At 44.3% G+C, this 9,258-nt stretch overlaps 1 pseudogene; it reads right to left on the bottom strand.

Annotated features, from left to right (window-relative positions):
• Positions 1 to 7,751: 7,751 nt before the first annotated feature.
• On the bottom strand, positions 7,752 to 8,436 carry LOC101425508 (ataxin-7-like protein 3 pseudogene; annotated as a pseudogene).
• Between the last annotated feature and the right edge of the window lie 822 nt (positions 8,437 to 9,258).

Below are 9,258 nucleotides of genomic sequence, written 5' to 3'. Positions count from 1 at the left end.
TATTTTGCAAATAGTTCAGTGATGTCTATTTTACATCAATAACCCCAGATGCTTCCTTTGGAAAACAGTTTAATTCAATACTGATTTCATTTTTCACCATATTTTTAGTATCTGTCTAGATGGACCGGTCCGCATTGGTCGTCCTTGAGTTTGGTCATCCCACTGGGCTGGGCCACGTCGCGGCCCCGCAGTCCATCACGTGGCCACTCCTCCAGGTCCGGTGGGCGCCCTGCGGGCCCGGGCTCCCCAGGAGGATGAAGTGCGCACCTGGCAGCTGCAGGGAGTGCGGGAGTCCTTGTCCCCAACTGCGCCACCCGAGGACCCACCCCTCCTGTGGGAGCCCGGACAACAGGTCCAGCAGCGCCCTTAGGATGTGCCTCTCAGGTGTGACGCTGACTCTGACGCAGTGGCCCGGACCCTGCAGGCATTTCTGCGCCAGATCCAGGCCGGGGCCTGGGGTCCCTGTGGCCAGCGCACCTGCACCGCCTCAGGTGGGCCTGGGCCGCACCTGGACAGCGGGGACGCCTGCAGGAGCGCCCCAGCGACCCCAAGGGCGTCTTCTTCAAAGTTCTGGAGGCCGGGGTCCATAATCCAGATGTCGAAAGCACCAGCGCATTCGAGGCTGCGAGGAGAGCCCCTCCCTGCCCGGGGGCTCCAGTCCTGGGCGGTGCCTGGCGTGGGGCCCCTGCCTCTCTGCCCCTCTTCACGCCGCCCTCCTCCGTGGCTCCGAGTCTCCACGTCCCCTCCTTAGAAAGACACCAGCCCCTGGATTTGGTCCCCTATTCCAGGACGGCCTCATCTTACTGTAATTCCATCTGCAGTGACCCGATTTCACATTCTAAAGTTCTGGGTAGGCATCATTTCTGGGGGGAAGAGGGAAGGACAAAAAAACAAAACAAAACTTAAGAAAATTTATTCTGCTGAAGCCAAATATCTCCTATTATTAAGACTACTATTACAGGGACAGATGCTGGACTTTATATATCCTGCTGAATATATATCCCACGGAATGTACGGGGACAGTGGAATTACAGGGTAAATTATTAACCGTGGGGTGCAGTGGTGCCCCAAATTGTGTTCACCAAGTGGGGTGAATGTACCACAATGATGAAGGAGGCTGCTGATGATGGAAGAGTGGAGGGGGGAGCGGGGGTAGACGGGAACTTCTTATGTTTTCTTATTTTTTTTTTTTTCAGCACAACACATGCTTTATTCTCATTGAAATCTTTTTTTTTAATTATTTATTTATTTTTTTTAAATTACATTATGAAAAATATGAGGTCCCATTCAACCCCACCGCCCCTGCCCCCCACTCCCCCCACAGCAACACTCTCTCCCATCATCATGACACATCCATTGCACCTGGTAAGTTCATCTCTGAGCATCACTGCACCCCATAGTCAATGGTCCACATCATAGCCCAGACTCTCTCACGTTCCATCCAGTGGGCCCTGGGGGGATCTATAATGTCCCGTAATTGTCCGTGAAGCACTATCCAGGACAACTCCACGTCCCGAAAACGCCTCCACATCTCATCTCTTCCTCCCGTTCCCCACACCCAGCAGCCACCATGGCTACCGTTCCCACACCCATTCCACATTTTCTCTGTGGACATTGGATTGGTTGTGTCCATTGCACATCTATGTCAAGTGAGGGCTTAGATTCCATATGGGTACTGGATGCACTCCTCCCGCTTCCAGTTGTAGACACTCTAGGCTCCATGTTGTGGTGGTTGACCTTCTTCAACTCCATGTCAGCTGAGTGGAGTAAGTCCAATAAATCAAAGTGTAGGAGCTGAAGTCTGTTGAGGCTCTGGGCCTGGGTGTCATATTATCAGTCCAGAGATTCAAATCCCAGCACCGACTACAATTCCAATAAAGTAGCATGCAAGTCTTGTGAAAAGAGATCCCCTCTGAGTCCAATTCCATCACGCAGAATCTTATGTTTTCTAATGTAACATTTTTTTGTGATTTATGTATCTTCAGAAAATACAGTTTACTCAAATGATAAGGGTGGAGGTGGGGAATAGGTTATATGGGAACCTCATAAATTTTATTGTAAGTTTTGTGCAATCTAGTAACTTTAAAAAAAGATAATTAAAAGTAAATAAATAAAATTGAGAGAGGAAACACAATCAAAGGAAAGACTACTGTAAATTCAGGTAAAAATTCAGTATTTGAAGGCAACTGATCAACCTGTGCGGTAATGATAACACAAATGTCAGCAATGTAAAGTTTAAGAATAATTTTTTTCTAAATTAGTAAAGCAAAGATGATAAGATTTTCTGTTAATTGATTTTGGTAGGAAGTTCTTTATACTTGTATCCAGGAAACCTGTGCTATTGCACTAACTCAAAGAGAAACTCTGTTGATAAAAATTTACAGATGCTTTATGTACATATTATATTGCTTAACCACACAGGTCTATACGTATGTGCACACACATGCACACAGAGAGTAACTGAATAGGAACTTAGACAATTTTGATATTGAATAAAAACAAAATAATCCATTCCATACCTAATCTGTTTGCTGCTAATTATAGGTTAATTTTCAGAAATTTAGAGCTTTTGATGATATACATAAATTAACCTAGGTATCCTCAATTTTAATGGCATTTTTAAAGAAATCTTGTAAAATTTGTCCAAATTATATTCAAAATTAGTTGGGAATTTTTAAAATTTATTTTTCCCTCTTTATTTATTTAAATGTTGCATTCAAGAAATATGAGGTCCTCATATACTCCCCCACCCCCCTCACCCCAATCCTTCCATATCAATACCCTCTTTCGTCATCATGGAACATTCATTGCATTTGGTGAATACATTTGGGAGCACTGCTGCACCACATGGATATTGGTTTACCTTGTAGTTTACATTATTCAATGAAGTGGGAAGGATTGCGCTTGTAGTATTTAGTTTGTTGCAAATACTGAAAGCAAAGTATTTAACCAAGTTGCTATTAAAAGTCTGATGAGAAAAAAGTGAACTATGTGGACTCGAGCTATGAATTTTGAAATTCCATAATTAAAAGTTGGAATATTTAGGCTGACAGTTCAAGTAGATCTTCCTTCAGTTTGTTGAGTGTGAAATATTTGGCATCACAGGAGAGTTGTCAGTTTCTAGAGTCATTGACTTCCTCTATGTTGACTCATGAGGGGCTGTCAAAAATCTCTGCATTTCTTGCCGCACAAGTTTGGATCCCATGGAAATGCCAACTTAAGAAGAATGAGTGCTCACTTATCCTACTAAAGCAGTTAAGGGTGATTGTGAGCATGAGGTGGGAAAAGGAAGTCAGTAACACAACTTCACTGTCCCTGGGAAGATTCAGTTTAACAAAGAATCTGCGCAGAATATATAGATCTAGAAATTCATTCCATTTAGAGAGTCTTTTCTAAAGTAGGATTGTTTTCACCAAAGGGTCCAAAGAGCTAAGGAAAATCAGGTTTCCAAGGAGCACTATTGCAAGTCATGCAGCTCTTATTGCCACGTGAGGTGCTGAATGTCTGGAGCATGAGTTTTAATATCACTCCTGATGGGGTCTGGCTTTAGAGTAGGATTATTTTACATGGCTTCATCTTTTCAAACCTCACTTGGTCAAATACAATGTTCACTCACCTATACTGAGGTATCTCTCCATGTGTTTGGTTTAATAAATTTTTATTTTTGAATAATTTTAGACTCATGTAAAAGTTTCAAGTTTGTCCTGAGAGTTCCTGCACACCTTCACCCACTTCCCCCTAATGTTAACATCCTTCATAATCATGGTATATTTGTCAGATAAGATGTTTACTTAATACAGTATTAATCAGTGCACTTCAAGCTTCATTCAATTTTAACAAAATTTTTACTGCTATCCTGTTCCTTCTCCAGAATTCAATCCAGGACACCCCACATGCGTTATGTTTCTATGAATTTGTTGCAGGAATATCGTGTGACCTCACAGAATAATGTCATGGTCACTACTAATGCAGTGCTCACATTTTAAGGGAATAGCACCATATTTTATTCTTCACATCAATATTCTATGCATTTGGCGACAAATCTCATTTCAAATTTAAATGTTAATTTTGCCTCTTTATTAAGATTTTCCTAACTCTTTACATTCATTCATTCATGGCCAAACTGATTGAGCTCATTCATTGGGGCTGTATATATAATGGGAACAAGAATTCCATAGATTATGTAGAATTGTTTGAGAACCGTGAAGCATGTTAGATCTGGTTACATGTGAATTGGGTCTTATCTCTCTCAGCCTGATTTTATGTCTCCAACAGGAGCACTTGTGTCAAGTGCTCTGAGGTTAGGTCTTGGGGTTGTGTGAGCTGTGCTGAGGAAATTTAGTTGCCAAGTTGATTTAATCTATAATGTACTAATAAGTTTTGTCATTTAAACAACAGGAGTATACAATATTAAATCAAAAACTTAAAGTTATACATTCTAAAACAAATGGAAGAAAAATATGTTGCTTTGTTTTGTTTTTTGTAGTCAATACAAAAATGCAAAATTGCCATGATATACCATGTAGAAGGAATCATCCCCATTTAGGACTCTGGAACAGTCCAGGCTCTTAAGCAAATGTGCAGGCAGCAGTGGGATTAGGGTCTACCCAGGATGTGCCCAGGTCACTGCCCCCTCTTACCCCAGCCCTGCCTAAACTTTCTCCAGTTGCAAAGAACATGGTCATATAAACCAGAGGGAATAAATCCTGGCCATCTTCAAAGCTAATACTGCTCTTACTTGTATTTTCATAGAAGAGTATTCAGTTCTGATCCTGTGGCTGTGGTCACATGTCAGGAAGTCATTTGTGGGTAAAAGGGGCATAAAGCACACCACCTTGCATGAGAAAGATGTCAGCATCATTTAACTATGAGCTAAATGGGGTGATAATTCTTCTATTTGGATTAATGATTTCCTTTTAGTATGGAGTTCTTTTTCATATATATGTATTTATAGTAGTTTTCCATCTTTTCATATCTAATTAGCAATTTATCACATCAGAGTTTTATAGGTCAAGAGTCAAGGTCCAGTTGGATGTTTCTCTTCTCAGGTTCCTACAAGGCTAAATTCACAAAGTCAATGCGGCTACCTTCTGTCTAGAGCACAGAGTTCTCTTCCAAGCTCATGGGGTTTGGCAGAATCAGTTTCTCAGGTGGCAGTGCTGAGATCCCATGTCCTTGCTGACTGTCAGCTCTCTCTTCCTAGAGCCTGCCCACATTCCTTGCCACATGGCCCCCTCAATCTCTGCAACCAACTACATATATATTCTTCCATTTCATGTCCTACTTATCTATGAATCTAACTGAGCTCTTTGTCCCAGACAGGTACACCAAGATTTAATGGGCTCCCCTTATTAAAATCAACAGATTTAATGATACGTGCAAAATCACTTCACAGAAGGACCTGAATTAATGTTTCAACAGCTGTCAGAAAGTGTGGATATACCAGGGAGTAAGAGTTCCCAGGTGTTTTAGATTATCTCCTTAACACTATGTCTTTTTTTAAAATCCTTTACCAAATATTGATTGAGCTTCAATTGGATCTTTGGTGGTATGGAGCATTGGGAATATTTCACTTTTTAAAATCATTCCATGACTTCAGAGAAGAGGATAGAAGAGTGAATGTCCCAGCTAGCCCTGAAATGAGAATGATTTTCACACTTTCTGCATCCTCTGAGTGTTATTGCTTGTTAAATGATGCAGAAATATCTGCAAAAAACAAAAATTAATTTTCAGTCTTGTTCCATGGATTCTCACAGTACTTATCCTATACTTCAAACTTTCATCGAATTAATGTTCCCCTCAGATCAGGCCCCTGTCCACTTTTGCACAAAGATTCTTTTGTCTTAAATATCCAGTCCTTCATCACTCAAGTCATGTTCTTTTCTTTTCTCTCTCCCTCCCTCCCTCTTTTTTTTTTTTTTTAACCAATGGATTTTATTTACTCCAGCAGTCATGAGGGCAGAGAAATAGAGTGTTTACAAATGAGCTACCTGTACAAGATGGATGACATGTGCATCTCAAGACCACAGGACTCCGTGAGCCCCACCCTCCCCCAATCACCCCAGCATGAGGTATTGTCAGGTGGGTGACCGCTGGGCAGGTAGGGTGGGGGAAGGGAGGAGTGATACATGGAAGGAAAAGCCACTGACCATGGAAACTAGTACAGAACTTCCCCACAAACTAAGACTCATGATAGGATACAGCGTGGACAATACGTAGCTGGTGTAGGAAAGATGGAAATTGAAAACCATGGAGCCTGGTATACATTTCAAATAAAGTAGCACAGTTCCCCCTCTCACCTTGGGGCCCCACCCTCACCACCTCTGGGTCCGGGAGGAGGGATAGGGGGCAGTGCTTTTGATACACAGCTTCCTCTTCCCACCCTTCCCTTTCCCATTCCTTGAAGCTGCAGAGGCTGGAAGCCCTTTCCTGGCACCCAACCAAAGGACAGTTCCTGTTGCCAAGAGGACCCATGAGGGGAAGGGGCAGCCCCTGTGAAGGGCAGGGAAGGTGGAGGCAGGTCTGGATGCCCACCTCAGCACACAGTACTCTGCACTTGCCTCGCCCTGGGGCTGGGGGCAATTGATAAGATTCTGCACACAGACAGGGCACTGCCCAGCCCTGCCCCTCATATCCAAGCACTGGACCCTTTCACATGGCTGAGGGCAGCTCGGGGAGGGCCCTCTAGGCTCAGCCTCTAGCCCACAGCCTCCGGGTGGTCTCAGTGCCCCTCGGCAGGGCTTAGTCCAGTGCTTGGGGTATGGATCAGGCAGTTCCCTACCACAGTGCCAAGGTCAGGCTCCTGACCTACCTGCACATTCAGGAACTCACAGATTTAATAAGAAAACCAGCTCCACACCACACATATGTGCAAGGCACAAAATGTCTTTGTCTGAGTCCTGCTTGCCAAGGGGTCATGTTTCATTGCAGAGGATCCTGTCAACCCCAAGGCATACATAATTGGATCCTCTGCCTGCCTGACCGATCAGGCTTCCCAGCCCAAACCCCTACCGGCTGTCCATTTGCCAGGCTATGACCCCAGTGTGGGGTGGGGAGAGAGTGCTCTGCTCAGCCAAAGGCTAGACCTTGCACCAGGTCAGTTAATGTCATCATCGATGCTGGTCATTGGGGGTGCTGGTTGATTTGGCTTTTTCTTCTTGTTGAACCCAGGCTGGAAGCAGTCCCTACCATGCTCAAATGGGATTTCTTTTTCTTGGATTTCCTTGGCTCAGGGTTGTTTGGTATCTAGACCCCATCCCTGATTCTCACTCGTCTTAGAGAAGCCCCTATCAGAGGGTGAGATTTCAGAGGAATCATCCCCCTAAAGCCAGCTGATAGGGCCTGGCTGCCAGTCACAAAGAGATGAGATGTGGAGGCGTTTTCGGGACGTGGAGTCGTCCTGGGTGGTGCTTCACGGACAATTACAGGACATTGTAGACCCCCCAGGGCCCACTGGATGGAACGGGGGAGAGTGTGGGCTATGATGTGGACCATTGACTACGGGGTGCAGTGATGTTCAGAGATGTACTTACTGGGTGCAGTGGATGTCTCACGATGATGGGAGAGAGTGTTGCTGTGGGGGGAGTGGGGGATGGGGCGGTGGGGTTGATTGGGACCTTGTATTTTTTGAATGTAATTCGTAAAAATAAATAATTTTAATTAAAAAAAAAAAAGATTTGTCATTGTCTAAGGAGCTCTGACCTCCAGAAGGTTGCCTGAGGGTCCAGGAAATAAATCCACACAGCTCGCCACTACCCATATGTGTGCTGGAGACAGCCCAAGGACCTTGTTCACATCTTCTTGGTATGCTCAGAAATCACCCCACATTGCATGGTAAGCAGGCATCACAGTTCCTCTGGCCCCATGGTCTCATAGCTCATCCCAGTGGAGTTATGATGCTTAAAAGAACCTGGATTGCTAAACTCAATGTTTTTGTGTTCTAAAGACTTAGATCAAGAGGAATTGGGGTTCTTACTGACTTTCTCTTCTTAGCTTTCTTCTCGAGCCACAGGACCCATCATTGCCATTGATGCCATCATCGTCCACATGGTCACTTTCAGACTTGTTCCTACTGTTGCTATTGGCAAACTGGAGGCTGCAATGCAGCTGTTGTTCACCCATTCCCAGCATTTCTCCAGATGGGGAGCAAAGCTGGAGGCAGTGATGCTGCATCTTCAAATGGGCAAACACACTCCTTCCTAGTCCATTGGTTGAAATCATCTCCAAAGATGTCCAAACTCCATTTGGTGCACAATCTCAAAATTCTTCATGCATCAGGGTCTGTGGGTCCAGGAGGAAGCAGCCACACTTGACAGCCCGTGGACTTCAAAGCAGAAGCCAAACAAGAATCCTGGGCCAGGTCACTGTGTGTCTTCAGAGCATGGCCACCAGTTTGCTGTTATTCAGGCCAGACAAAGCCATCTCCATCATCTTCATTTGTAACCTTGTGGATAGGGCACTCTGACTGCTCACAGTCAGGAATTTGGTCAGCCCGGGGGGTTCCTGGGCTTGGGTCCTCTCTGGGCCGCATCCTACTGTGGGCTACGGCAGCTGCTCCAGAACCCTGGGTCCCTCAGTGCAACCTCGCACCTCCCCTGTGCCCAGGGCCAGGTCCAACTGTCTAGCCTACCCCTCTGAAGTGCTCTCCCATGACCTTTGAAGGCCATCCCACTCTATTCAAACATGAGCCCAAATATCCCATATTCAGAGAGGACTTTTCCTTATCCCACATTTTGGGTGGAACCCTCTCGGCCAGTTACCCTACGTGAAACATCCTGCCTTATCATCATGTCATCCATAACTAATGTGGGTAAGTGTGGAAGGAGATTATTTTGTAATGAAGCAGGAAACCTATCAATTAAGTAGTAAAAATTGAAGTCAAATAAGTAAAATTATGTATGTATGCTAAAGGTAACTTCATGGAAGAGCAAAAGTAAAACATGGGGGTAAAGAGCAAATCTGAAGAAATTATTAGCATCTTCCAAACCCAAATACATGCTGGAGCAAGAACATGGTGGATTGTTGAGGAGGAGGAATGCCTTCCGAGATGATAGGGGTCTGTGCCGCACCATTACTAAATGCTGGGAGGGGACCGTCTCCTAAGTTAATGGGCACTGAAGGAGACAAACTACAGAAAATGAACTTATTATTAATTAGAATTGGACCAATACATGCCTTGGGAAATTCGACTTAAAGGAAAATATTTTGTGGACATTAAGTAAGTTTCTTTACAGGAAAAGTTAATCTCATTAGAGAAGA

Source organism: Dasypus novemcinctus, chromosome 17, assembly GCF_030445035.2.
Source record: "Dasypus novemcinctus isolate mDasNov1 chromosome 17, mDasNov1.1.hap2, whole genome shotgun sequence".
NCBI lineage: Eukaryota > Metazoa > Chordata > Mammalia > Cingulata > Dasypodidae > Dasypus > Dasypus novemcinctus.
Note: the sequence above shows the minus strand (reverse complement) of the source record. Positions and strands in the feature narration are given on the sequence as shown.